The sequence below is a fragment of the Solanum pennellii genome, chromosome 12 (assembly GCF_001406875.1).
Source record: "Solanum pennellii chromosome 12, SPENNV200".
Lineage (NCBI taxonomy): Eukaryota > Viridiplantae > Streptophyta > Magnoliopsida > Solanales > Solanaceae > Solanum > Solanum pennellii.
The window spans coordinates 50,107,610-50,121,711 of NC_028648.1; the positions used below are offsets into that span (position 1 = coordinate 50,107,610).

At 37.9% G+C, this 14,102-nt stretch overlaps 1 pseudogene; it reads right to left on the minus strand.

Annotated features, from left to right (window-relative positions):
* Positions 1–12,222: 12,222 nt before the first annotated feature.
* LOC107006329 overlaps positions 12,223–14,102 on the minus strand; it is a 59,265-nt pseudogene continuing 57,385 nt past the window's right edge.

The following is a 14,102-nucleotide window of genomic DNA, read 5'->3' on the forward strand; positions in this document are numbered from 1 at the left end:
GATTTTTCATCTATAGCAACATATGCAGTTTCTATTGTTAAATTCGCAACATATAATGAAACGGTTACAACATATAGTTAAAACAAATGACTTTTGTGGGGCTTAATTCAATTAAATTGTCATGTAATTCAATATGTAATACCAATATATAGTCCTACAACATGTTTAAGTAACAAATTATGGTCATTAACACTCTCCATTGAATTATAGCAATTATATTTATAAACACAATCATCTCACTAGTTCATCATACATTGTCCTAGTAAATCCATATGTTAGTTATATAACACCCTTCTAAATCGTTGTTTCAAATATTATACCATATTATTATTAATTATTTATGTTCTATATCACTAAAATTTGGTTCAAATTTTCATTTTTTCTTTCCTAAATCGATCGAATCGTCTATTAGTGTCTCCTTGATTTTTCATCTGTAGCAACACATGCAGTTTCTGTTGTTAAATGTGCATCATATAACGAAACTGTTGCTACATATAATTATAACAAATGACTTTTTTGGGGCTTAATTCAATTAAATTGTCACGTAATTCGATATGTAACACCAATATATAGTCCTACAACATGTCTAATTAACAAATTATGGTCGTTAACAACACTCTCCATTGGATTATAGCAATTATATTTATAAAGACAATCATCTCACTAGTTCATCATACATTGTCCTAGTAAATCCATATTATAGTTATATAACACACTTCTAAATCATTGTTCCAAATGTTATAACTTATTATTATTGATTATTTATGTTCTAAATTACTAAAATTTGGTTCAAATTTCCATTTTTCCTTTCCTAAATTGACAAAATTGTCTATTAGTGTCTCCTTGATTTTTCATCTTTAGCAACATATGTAGTTTCTGTTGTTAAATTCACAACATATAACGAAACTGTTGCAACATATAATTATAAAAAATAACTTTTGGGGGGCTTTATTCAATTAAATTATCACGTAATTCGATATGTAACACCAATATATAGTCCTACAACATGTCTAAGTAACAAATTATGGTCGCGAACAACACTCCCCATTGGATTATAGCAATTATATTTATATAGACAATCATCTCACTAGTTCATCATACATTGTCCTAGTAAATCCATATGATAGTTATATAACAACCTTCTAGATCGTTGTTCCAAATGTTACACCTTATTATTATTGATTATTTATGTTCTAAATCACTAAAATTTGGTTCAAACTTCCATTTTTCCTTTCCTAATTCGATAGAATTGTCTATTAGTGTATCCTTGATTTTTCATTTGTAGCAACATATGTTGTTTTTTTTGTTAAATTCGCAATATATAACGAAACTGTTGCAACATATAATTATAACAAATGACTTTTTTTAAAAGTAGTCCAATGAAAGGCAAAACCCATTCTGTTTAAAAAAAAAGTAAAATAGGCCTAACCCATTCTAGAATACATTTTCATTTTCATTTCAATAATAGGGTTTCCAAATTTTTCATCTTTGTCACTTCAGTTTTGGCGCCTTTTTTCAAATCTAATTTGATTTTCTGTCAGTCACATTGTTCTATATTTGAATCGCCTTTGGTTAAACTAAATTTCAGGGCTCTAATGGTATGATGTCAAATGCTATACTAAGTTGAATTTGTGATGATGAAAATGATACTATGTTGAATGTTAAAATGTATTGCAAACATGGAGATCTAATTTCAATGCAAACTTTATGGTCAAAAGACAATCCAGGTCGCAGATTTTGGTCTTGTCGATGATATCGTGTATGTATATTTATTTCTAAAATATATTGGAGATTTCAGATCTTTTTATTTTTTTAATTAAAATTTATCTCTTTGTGGTATTTTAGTAGAATTCATGCAACTTCTTTAGATGGAGGGATCGTGAAGATGTTGATATGCGATCCAAGTTCGTTATTCTCTGATTGGCGAACAAAATTAAGGAGGACACCGTTGATGAAAGTCATATCAAAAGAAGTACCAAATGCGCAATGAAGGAAAAGAAAAAGACCAAATGTTAATTTTCGCATCTGAATATGGGCTAAAAAGTCTAGAGTTGTGGAGAGGTTTATAGAAAACTCTAGAAGCCCTTAGATATTCCAAGAAGAATCTAGAATAACTTAGAGGCTTTCTTGGAAAGCTTTGGAATTTTCTAGAATTAGTAGATAATTCTAGAACATGGACTAATGTGTAATCATTAAAAGGACTTATTAAGTAAATTTAATTACACTTAGGCCCTTAGGAGGTAGTATAAATAGAAGGATCACTCATTTGTAAATCATCCAAGCTTGAAACAAGTAGTCTTCCAAGCAATATAAAGCCTTCTTCTAAATTTTTTAAGTCTTCTTTTACGTTCTCTTAGCGATCTAGCAAAAAGAACTTATTGGAGTTAACAAGATCATGAAATATTCATGAGTAAGTTGTGAAGTGCTGCACAAAGCTTTAGTAAGACTCTAAGTTGTGATAATAGGTGTCCCGCATGAAATACCCTCTGCATATCCTCCATCGACTAAAATTTGACTATGTAATATCCATCTCTGTGCAAGAATATAAATGGGTGTGGATATCTTTCTAGTTATGTTCAATATATCATCACATATAGTTAAATCGGAGTTTTTCCCAAACTATAACGACAATCACTACACACTTCCATTTCTCTACTTCCTATTCAACCTCGTTTTGTCCAATTGGACCACAATATTCTGTAACGACCTGTTTAGTTGTTTTGAGCAGTAGAGTTTATTTCTGGTAATAACTGTCTGGGTCGACGGATCCCACGACGGACCATCATGGGCACGACGGACCGTCGAGGGGGTCTCGTTCCAAAACACTTAGATTCTGAAATTTGGGTACTGAGATCGACTCTCTGAACTTCGCGACAGAACTGCAGGACGGACCGTCGTAGGCACGACGGACCGTCACAAATCATTCCACAGAATTAACTCTCTGAACTTTGTGACGGACCTGCAGGACGGACCATCACAGCCATGACGGACCGTCACAGGCTACGTAAGTCCACTCGGGTCGGAATTCTGCTAAAGTTTTTTTAAGGGGTGTTTTGGACTATTCATGATTATAATTATAAAGTTAGTGGGTTAATGTTAATAAGTTATTTAGTTGAGGATTAAAGAGGATAACATGGAAATAAATAATGGGGTATTTTCATCATAATGAATTATATTGGTAATTAGGGTAAAAAAAAGAGAAATCTGGAAAAAGGAGAAAATCAGAAAGAAAAAGAGAGAGAACGAACGAGAGAAAGAGAAGAACGCAGCTTTGGGAAAGTAGATTGCTTGATCACGATTCTTCGGTGGAGGTATGTTATGGTTTATGCTATCTCATAGTAAACTCTTAATAGCGATTGATATGTATTGGGTGGTATTGTAAAGTCTTCTATATGCTTAATTGTGTTGTTGCATGTTGTGATCATGTAAATGGTGATGGATTATAATGATGATACTGTGAAATCTTAAAAACCTTTAATCCATTCTATTAATGATGATACCTTGACAAAAAGGAAGGTTGATGAACTGGAAAAATAATGAGATTAGGGGATCGGGTGTCACGAACCGACACGTAGTATTAGGGGATCGGGTGTCACGAACCGACACGTAGAATTAGGGGATCGGAGTGTCACGTACCGACACCAAGAATTAGGGGATCGGGTGTCACGAACCGACACGTAGTAGTAGGGGATCGGAGTGTCATGTTCCGACACCAGGATAATAAAGAGAATGAATCTTGAGGGGATCGGAGTGTCACGTTCCGACACCAGGATGATAAAGAGAATGAATCTTGAATTATGTTACTATACTCAAATTTAAAGAACCTATTTCCCAAATGAGTATGGTGTGGAGGCTTGAGTCCTCATAGATGTGCCTGGTTGTGGCCAATGGTTATGGTACTTGTTGTTGTCACCTATTGATTATAGTAGTCGATTTTATGTTATTATCTGATATATATTGCTTTCTATTTTGAGTTGGCCGATGATACCTACTCAGTACATGTTCCTTGTACTGACCCCTACTTGTATTTTCGTTTTGTTATTTGTGGAGTGCAGCAAACGTGCCATCAACTTCGACTCGTCCGCAACTCTAGCCAGTCTTCAGCATATAAGATTTTCAGGGTGAGCTATTGTTCCTAGCTCAGACTGGATTCTCTCCTTCGTGTCTTGATGTCCTTGAAGTTCGGACATGGACCATCTGTTTACTTATTTTAGCTTCTTAGATACTCTTAGATTTAAAAATTTGAGGATAGATGTTCTTGTGGTGATGACTTCCAAATTTGGGAATAATAAGTATTAAATTTTAGAAGTTATTTATTGGTTATAATAATGAGTTTTTAAGTCTTCCGCATTATATTTTTTTCATTATGATTGAAATATTGGTAAACGTTAGGGTTTAGATTTATTGGTTCGCTCACATAAGAGGATAAGTGTGGGTGCCACTCGCGGCTCGTTTTGAGTCGTGACAAACTTGGTATCAGAGCATTAGGTTCATTGGTCTCGTCACAGAAGAACGAGTCTAGTAGAGTCTTGAGGAACGCTAGGGGGACGCCTTTACTTTTCTTTGAGAGTCTATAGGACTTTAGGAAAATTCCATTCTTTCTTTCTTTCTTTCGTGCTATTACTTGGATCCAATTGGTATCTAGGTGATACAAATTGGTATCTGACATCCTCACTCTATTTCACAGATAGTTAGAACTAGAGAAACAACTGCGCCAACACCAACACCGGCAAGACAGGATGCGTCTGAGCCAGCCACTGGGGCTGTAGCTAGAAGAGGAACAGTGGCAAGAGGCCGTGGTAGAGGTCACGGTAGGACGTCCTCTAGAGGTAGAGGACAAACACCTGGTCCAGCTAGTACTAGGGTGGTGACTCCTCCACCGACTGAAGAGGTAGTAAGAGAGGGTGAGGAAGGGGAAAATGAGCAAGTGCAAGATGAGGAATTTCCACCCCAACCTACCCCAGAGATGATTATCCAGGTTCTTGCTTATCTTAGCGGGTTATCTGATAAGGGCCAGACACCTCCAGTGTTTTCTACACCAGCACCTCAGGCTCCGGGAATAAAACATGCAGCCACTGTGGCTCCCCGCATGGATGCCTCATTGGAAATAGGCACGTTTCCTCGATTGACTACCGGGCCTATAATGACGAGTGATCAACATGAACTCTTCACTAAATTTTTGAAGTTGAAACCTCCAGTCTTCAAGGGTGCTGAATCTGAGGATGGTTATGATTTTCTGGTTGATTTTCATGAGTTGCTACATAAGATAGGCATAGTAGAACGATTTGGCGTTGAGTTTGTGACCTATCAGTTTCAGGGGAACGCCAAAATATGGTGGCGGTATGTTGAGTGTCAACCAGCACAAGCACCACCTATGACTTGGGCATCATTCTCTAGCTTATTTATGGAGAAGTATATACCCAGTACTTTGAGGGATAGGAGGAGAGATGAGTTCCTAAGCCTAAAGCAAGGCAGGATGTCGATTACTGCTTATGAGGCTAAGTTTCGTGCACTATCCAGGTATGCCACCCAGCTTTGCTTCAGTCCACAAGAGCGGATTCGCCGTTTCGTGAAGGGATTGAGGTCAGATTTGCAGATTTCAGCCTTACAGTTAGCTGCTGTGGCAAAATCCTTTCAGGAGGTGGTAGATTTTGTGATAGAAGTGGAGGGGGTGAAGCCAGACAACTTCACCATGGCATCAACATCTAAGAAGTTTCGTAAGGGAGGTGAGTTTAATGGTTCTTACTCCAGAGGGCAGGGTTCAGGAGGTTACCCAGCCCGACCTATTCAGTCTTCACTGCAGGCTGTAGCTGGGGGTCCATCGCAGACCAACCAATATTCCTCTGAGTTTGGAGGTTATCCCCAGACTTCGTCGTTCTCACAGAGACCTATGCTTGAACCCAGAGATTGTTATGGATGTGGGGAGACTGGACATATTAGGTAATATTGTCCAAAACAGACGTACAGACCCCCAATAGTCAGAGGTAGAGGTGGTCATGGAAGAGGCCGTCATTCTGGAGGACGTGGTGGCCGAGGTAATGGTGGTCACCAAAACGGATGGGGTGACGGACAAATTGGAGCTACTACAGCACAACATGGTAGGGGCAACGGGCAGACAGGTGATAAGGCCCATTGTTACGCTTTCCCTGTGCGGTCGGAAGCGGAGACATCTGATGCTGTTATCACAGGTAATCTTTTGGTTTGTGATTGCATGGCTTCTGTATTATTTGATCCTGGCTCCACATTTTCATATGTATCTTCCTCATTTGCTACTGGTCTTAATTTACATTGTGAATTGCTTGACATGCCTATTCGTGTTTCTACTCCGGTGGGTGAGTCTGTGATAGTTGAAAAGGTATATAGGTCTTGTCTGGTGACTTTTGTGGGGAGCAATACTCATGTAGACTTGGTTATCTTAGAAATGGTTGATTTCGATGTAATTCTGGGTATGACTTGGCTTTCTCCAAATTTTGCAATCTTAGATTGTAATGCTAAAACTGTAACGTTGGCCAAGCCTGGGACAGATCCGTTAGTGTGGGAGGGTGACTACACTTCCACTCCAGTTCGTATCATCTCCTTTCTTCGTGCTAAGAGAATGGTTAGTAAAGGGTGTTTAGCTTTCTTGGCACACCTCAGGGATGATACTACCCAAGTACCTTCAATTGGGTCTGTTTCGATAGTCCGTGAGTTTCTAGATGTGTTTCCTGCAGACCTTCCTGGTATGCCACCGGATAGGGATATTGACTTTCGCATTGATCTGGAGCCGGTTACTCGCCCCATTTCCATACCCCCTTATAGAATGGCTCCCGCTGAGTTAAGGGAGTTAAAGGCCCAACTTCAAGAGTTGTTAGGTAAAGGCTTCATTAGACCAAGCGCTTCCCCTTGGGGTGCTCCGGTTTTATTTGTGAAGAAGAAGGATGGGAGTTTTCGGATGTGCATAGACTACATGCAACTGAATAAGGTAACTGTTAAGAACAAGTATCCTCTTCCTCGCATTGATGATTTGTTCGATCAGTTACAAGGTGCTTGTACCTTCTCAAAAATCGACTTGAGATCTGGTTATCATCAATTGAAAATATGGGCAACAGATGTGCCAATGACTGCTTTTCGAACCAGGTATGGGCATTACGAATTCTAAGTAATGTCTTTTGGACTTACGAATGCCCCTGCTGCTTTCATGAGTCTGATGAACGGGATTTTTAAGCCATATCTAGATCTCTTTGTAATTGTGTTCATTGATGATATACTGATATACTCCAAGAGCAGGGAAGAACATGAGGAGCATTTGAGAATTGTATTGGAAGTGTTGAGGGAGAAAAGGCTTTATGCCAAATTCTCCAAGTGTGAGTTTTGGCTAGATTCAGTGTCCTTCTTGGGGCACGTGGTTTCTAAAGTTGGAGTGATGGTGGATCCTTCTAAGATCGAAGCAGTGAAGAGTTGGGTAAGACCTACTAATGTTACAGAGGTAAGGAGCTTTGTTGGTTTAGCTAGCTACTACCGTCGATTTGTCAAGGGATTTTCTTCTGTTGCCTCCCAACTGACAAATTTGACTAAGCAGAATGTTCCATTTGTATGGTCGGATGAATGTGAAGAAAGCTTCCAGAATCTCAAGACCTTGTTGACTACTGCACCAATTCTTACCTTGCCAGTGGAAGGCAAGAATTTCATTGTTTATTGTGATGTATCTTATTCTGGGTTGGGTGCAGTGCTTATGCAAGAGAGAAATGTGATTGCTTATGCTTCAAGGCAATTAAAAGTGCATGAACGCAACTATCTGACCCATGATTTGGAGTTGGCCGCGGTCGTGTTTGCATTAAAGCAATGGAGACATTATCTATATAGGGTTAAGTGTGAAGTCTATACAGATCATCGTAGTTTACAGTATGTCTTTACTCAGAAAGATTTGAATTTGAGACAGAGGAGATGGATGGAACTACTGAAGGACTATGATGTTACTATATTGTATCACCCAGGAAAAACTAATGTGGTGGCAGATGCCTTAAGTAGAAAAACAGGGAGCATGGGAAGTCTAGCCCACTTACAGGTTTCTAGACGCCCATTGGCTAGAGAGGTTCAGACTCTGGCTAATGACTTTATGAGGTTGAAAGTACTAGAGAGAAGAGGATTTTTGGCCTGTGTGGAGGCAAGATCTTTTTTTTTTGTTTACAAGATTAAGGGAAAACAGTTTGATGATGAGAAACTGAGCCGAATTCGGGATATGGTGTTGCGAGGAGAGGCTAAAAAGGCAATAATTGATGAGGAAGGCGTTTTAAGAATTAATGGAAGGGTATGTGTGCCCCGTGTTGATGATTTGATCCACACTATTCTTACAGAGGCTCATAGTTCAGGATATTCTATACATCCTGGTGCAACCAAGATGTATCGTGACCTAAAGCAACATTTTTGGTGGAGTAGAATGAAGCGTGACATTGTTGATTTTGTCGCTTAATGCCCGAATTGTCAGCAGGTAAAGTATGAACACCAGAGGCCCGGAGGAACACTTCAGAGAATGCCCATTCCCGAGTGGAAGTGGGAAAGGATTGCAATGGACTTCGTGGTTGGTCTTCCAAAGACATTGAGTAAGTTTGATTCCATTTGGGTAATTGTGGATAGGTTAACTAAGTCTGCTCACTTCATTCCGGTCAAGGTGACTTACAATGCAGAAAAGTTAGCCAAACTCTATATCTCAGAAATTGTTCGGTTGCATGGAGTTCCACTCTCCATCATATCAGATAGAGGTACGCAGTTTACTTCTAAGTTTTGGAGAACATTGCATGCGGAATTAGGTACTAGGTTGGACCTTAGTACTGCATTTCACCCTCAGACCGATGGACAGTCTGAGCGAACGATTCAAGTGTTGGAGGATATGCTTCGTGCATGTGTGATAGAATTTGGTGGTCATTGGGATAACTTCTTACCCTTAGCAGAGTTTTCATACAATAATAGCTATCACTCAAGTATTTATATGGCCCCATTCGAGGCATTGTATGGAAGGAGATGTAGGTCTCCCATTGGTTGGTTTGATGCATTTGAGGTGAGACCATGGGGTACTAATCTCTTGAGGGAATCACTAGAGAAAGTGAAATTCATTCAAGAAAAGCTTTTAGCGGCGCAAAGTAGGCAGAAGGAATATGCAGATTGAAAGGTGAGAGACTTGGAGTTCATGGAGGGTGAACAAGTCTTGCTGAAGGTTTCACCCATGAAAGGGGTGATGCGGTTTGGTAAACGAGGAAAGCTTAGTCCGAGGTATATTGGTCCATTTGAAGTGCTAAAGCGCGTGGGGGAGGTGGCTTATGAATTGGCATTACCTCCAGGACTCTCAGGAGTGCACCCAGTATTTCATGTGTCTATGCTGAAAAGATATCATGGAGACGGAAACTACATTAGTCGTTGGGATTCAGTTCTTCTTGATGAGAATTTGTCTTATGAGGAGGAGCCTGTTGCTATTCTAGATAGAGAAATCCGCAAGTTGAGATCAAGGGAGATTGCATCCATCAAAGTTCAATGGAAGAATCGACCAGTTGAAGAGTCCACTTGGGAGAAGCAGGGTGATATGCAAGAAAGATACCCACACCTGTTTGCAGATTCAGGTACTCCTTTTCGCCCTTGTTTTTCTTCCTTGATCATTCGAGGACGAACGATGGGTAAATTGGTATCTATTGAAACGACCTGTTTAGTCATTTTGAGCAGTAGAGTATATTTCTGGTAATAACTGTCTGGGTCGACGGATCCCACGACGGACCGTCATGGGCACGACGGACCGTCGATGGGGTCTCGTTCCAAAACACTTAGATTCTGAAATTTGGGTACTGAGATCGACTCTCTGAACTTCGCGACGGAACTGCAGGACGGACCGTCACAGTCATGACAGACCGTCACAGGCTCCGTAAGTCCACTCGGGTCGGAATTCTGCTAAAGTTTTTTTAAGGGGTGTTTTGGACTATTCATGATTATAATTATAAAGTTAGTGGGTTAATGTTAATAAGTTATTTAGTTGAGGATTAAAGAGGATAAAATGGAAATAAATAATGGGGTATTTTCATCATAATGAATTATATTGGTAATTAGGGTAAAACAAAGAGAAATCTGGAAAAAGGAGAAAATCAGAAAGAAAAAGAGAGAGAACGAACGAGAGAAAGAGAAGAACGCAGCTTTGGGAAAGTAGATTGCTTGATCACGATTCTTCGGTGGAGGTAGGTTATGGTTTATGCTATTTCATAGTAAACTCTTAATAGCGATTGATATGTATTGGGTGGTATTGTAAAGTCTTCTATATGCTTAATTGTGTTGTTGCATGTTGTGATCATGTAAATGGTGATGGATTATAATGATGATACTGTGAAATCTTAAAAACCTTTAATCCATTCTATTAATGATGATACCTTGACAAAAAGGAAGGTTGATGAACTGGAAAAATAATGAGATTAGGGGATCGGGTGTCACGAACCGACACGTAGTATTAGGGGATCGGGTGTCACGAACCGACACGTAGAATTAGGGGATCGGAGTGTCACATACCGACACCAGGAATTAGGGGATCGGGTGTCACGAACCGACACGTAGTAGTAGGGGATCGGAGTGTCACGGTCCGACACCAGGATAATAAAGAGAATGAATCTTGAGGGCATCGAAGTGTCACGTTCCGACACCAGGATGATAAAGAGAATGAATCTTGAATTATGTTACTATACTAAAATTTAAAGAACCTATTTCCCAAATGAGTATGGTGTGGAGGCTTGAGTCCTTATAGATGTGCCTGGTTGTGGCCAATGGTTATGGTACTTGTTGTTGTCACCTGTTGAGCATAGTAGTCGATTTTATGTTATTATCTGATATATATTGCTTTCTATTTTGAGTTGGGCGATGATACCTACTCAGTACGTGTTTCTTGTACTGACCCCTACTTGTATTTTCTTTTTGTTATTTGTGGAGTGCAGCAAACGTGCCACCAACTTCGAATCGTCCGCAACTCTAGCCAGTCTTCAGCATATCAGATTTTCAGGGTGAGCTATTGTTCCTAGCTCAGACTGGATTCTCTCCTTCGTGTCTTGATGTCCTTGAAGTTCGGACATGGACCATCTGTTTACTTATTTTAGCTTCTTAGATACTCTTAGATTTAGAAATTTGAGGATAGATGTTCTTGTGGTGACGACTTCCAGATTTTGGGAATAATAAGTATTAAATTTTAGAAGTTGTTTATTGGTTATATTAATGAGTTTTTAAGTCTTCCGCATTATATTTTGTTCATTATGATTGAAATATTGGTAAACGTTGGGGTTTAGATTTGTTGGTCCGCTCACATAAGAGGATAAGTGTGGGTGCCACTCGCGGCTCATTTTGGGTCGTGACATATTCCCATTTACAATTTGAGAAGGAATATAAGTCAAGTTCATACCGTTTTGAGCTGATGGATTGTCTTTAAACAAGCTCACCCAAGTTGCTCGTGGTTCATCAGTTTCCACTTCATTCGCTAGATCCACACTGTGAGGTTGTATATGAGTCTGCTCACCGATTACCAAATCAATGAATGGACCTACGAGAGAACTTAGATCCAGCTCTTTCTTATGATTACTTCCCTTCGAGGTTCCTAGCTGCACTTTCTGTTGCATAATTAATGACAATGGTATAATAATTTGTTTTTCCATACTTACCAATCAAAAGTTGTAATAAGTTCTTTTTGAGGTCGTCCCCATCTTCGATCGTTTCCTCTACCTCGTCCCTTCACATGATAACCACGACAGTGCATGTGAACTACCTTACGCCGTGCTCATGAGAGAGAGAGAGAGAGAGAGAGAGAGAGAAAAAAGGGCCTCAATTATTTGTTTTACTCTAATTTTTAGTCAATTTTACAACTATTCAACAAACACAACGAAAATTTTTTTGTTTTACGTTTAATATAATAGGCAAAAGTATTCATTACCCCCTGAACTTGAAGCTTTTTATTCAGTGTACACCTAAACTTTATTTTGTTTCAGTTACCCCCCTGAACTTGCTTATTCATCCAAGACGTACACCTTTTCTGTCCAGCTGGCATAGAATCTAAAATCAAACTCTACAAGGCGGGTGATACAGAGATTTTTACCACATCATAAAGTTACAACGATAATATACGTAAAAAATCTATTTTTTTTTCAATATTTGGCTTATTTTAAGAATTTTTCTCTCTCTATTCTCTACCTATTTATTCTTTTTTATCTCTTCTCCCTTTTCAAATTTCATATTTTTCTCAAGGGCTTCAGGAATCCTCTTTTTGAAACACAATCCATCAATAATACAATTACAAATTGCAACATCCGGCATACACCCTTTTTCCCACATTGTCTGGAACAACTCTACCGCCCTGCTTATTTTCCCTGATTTACATAATGAATTGATGAATATCCCACATGTAAATTTATCCGAGTTACATTTCGAAGGCACAATATCATTCCAAAACCTCTTCGCCACTCGTGAATACCCCAAAACACACCATCCATTCAAAATAATATTCCGAGTTTTAATGTTATCTTAAACTCAATTATCTTATTATAGAACAAGAATTCAGCATCTTCAACATGTTTGTATCGGCATAAATACGGAAGAAGAGTTTGAAAAGCAATAACATCAATTTCCAAACCAAAATTTTTCCACCTATAGAAAAACTCTTTTGCATCTTCAACTCTATGAGCTGCAGCAGATCTATTAATCACAATACCATAAGTTTTTTCATTAACCAAATTTCCTCTCTTAGACATTTTGTCGAGCACTTGTTTGAGTTCATCAAAACGTCTCATACGACCAAGAATATCGAGAATTTCATTGAAAGATTTAGTATTTGGTGAATACGTACATGGATTTTCACCTGCTAATATCCATTTGAAGAAGATAAAGCTGGTTTCCAATTAGAACGGTGTCGTTTAAGCACGTTTAGAATGAAATCTTCAAATAATGTGAAATTGCAATTACTTAGAGATTGAAAAATGTCACTCACTAGGTGGCAAAATATTTATCTACGTGTCGTGCACGTGTAGACACGATTGTAGTGAGTGGACAGAAAAGGTGTACGTGTTGGATGAATAAGAAAGTTCAGGGTGTAATTGAAACAAAATAATGTTTAGGTGTACACCGAATAAAATGTTTCAAGTACAGGGCGGTAATGGATACTTTTACCTATATAATATTATGCAATATTTATATATTATAACTAATCATCCTTTTTAATTAACTCTTTTTTCTTAATCGTGACTAACTCAAATCTCTTCTAAATATTTGATCCATGAAAATGAATAGCAGTGCTTTAAAAGGCAGGGAAATGACGCGAGATGTTTAACTTAGTGTAGGGCAACGCCTAAGTCTTGAGACATAGGGTGTAAGCCCTATGTATCTTTGAATTTACAATATAGTATAATAATGTAATAACACAAAATTATAAAAATACATCAATAGTTTGAAATAATTACAAACATGATTAAAGGAACTCATAAAAAACTTCTTACATGATTATACAAGTATAAATAATCTAATATCTTAACTTTCTAATAATAAAAGAATCATTATTTCGAAAAAAAAAATATTATCACACTATATAATTTACCTCCCTAAGAAAATAATCAATAAAACTTACAAGTATTATATATAAAAAAATAACGTTCCATCATGGATAAAAACAGAAATTAATTTCAAATAACTAAATAAAATATGATAATTTTGAGACATAACAAAAACGTGAAAATCAACAATATGTAAACAAGTAAAATTTCGCTATATAATTTTAAAATAAATGTTATGTAATACATAATAACCCTCACGTCAACCACAACCTTCGATTGAAATCTGATGTATGCATAGGTGTGTGTATATGTAATATAATGTATAAATAAGCAATTGGCGTCCACAAAACTAAAAAGGCTGGTGGTGCCAGTGGTTAATAATAACAGATAGTATTAAATAAATAGTATTAAATAATATTAGTATTTACTGTGTACTAATCCTAGTCCTATTAGGATTAGTACTCCTTAATCCTAGTCCTATTAGGATTAGTACTCCTTCCTATATCTCCTATATATATCTCCCATGTATTCCCTTATTAGGTTAACACTTCAATACAATCAATATTCCTTCAT